This window comes from Elephantulus edwardii, unplaced genomic scaffold, assembly GCF_000299155.1.
Source record: "Elephantulus edwardii isolate Elephantulus edwardi_28Jun2011 unplaced genomic scaffold, EleEdw1.0 scaffold00267, whole genome shotgun sequence".
NCBI classification, from domain to species: Eukaryota; Metazoa; Chordata; class Mammalia; order Macroscelidea; family Macroscelididae; genus Elephantulus; species Elephantulus edwardii.
The window spans coordinates 1,219,992-1,220,611 of NW_006400017.1; positions in this window are offsets into that span (position 1 = coordinate 1,219,992).

The window sequence follows — 620 nt, forward strand, 5'->3', positions numbered from 1 at the left end:
AAAAAGAATGGATTTTCCACGTACATTTTGTTTTCTCAGGAAGCAAAAGGAGAACAGAACATTGAGAAGTTGAAAGACACCAAGCCAGGCTCGGCTTATCTTAGGGCTTGATCTCCTGTGCTGCCTGTAGGGGGTGGGTGGGGCTTATGGGGCTGATATCAACTGCCTCAAAATCTCCTGAAAAATTAATCCAGAGTTAGACTGGATCTTTCTTCTGTGCTGTCTGTGGAAGGCCAGCAGAGGGCGCCCTCACTGGCCAGGAGATAGCCCATGGGAACTAGGATGGTGTAGGGAGGAAACCCCAGAGCTGAGGGAACGATGGAGATGCCAGCAGCGCCCTGGGGTGCCATATGGGGCTCAGAGCCTGGGCAGGGACTGGGCACTCATCAGTCCTTCTCAGAACTCAGGGCTGGACCTAGAGATGCCATGCAGCAGGGGGGTTTGAAGAGCCACTGAGTGCTTATTTGTGGACGTCCGGAACTCCAGGCGTCCTAGATGCCCATCCAGGTAACTACCCAAGACCGAGGTTGAAGACTGAGAAGGAAGGAAGGGTGCTTTCTACTAACTTTGCTGCCTCAGGGCTGCCCCACCCAGGCTCCACACTGTTGCACTGTCCTTGG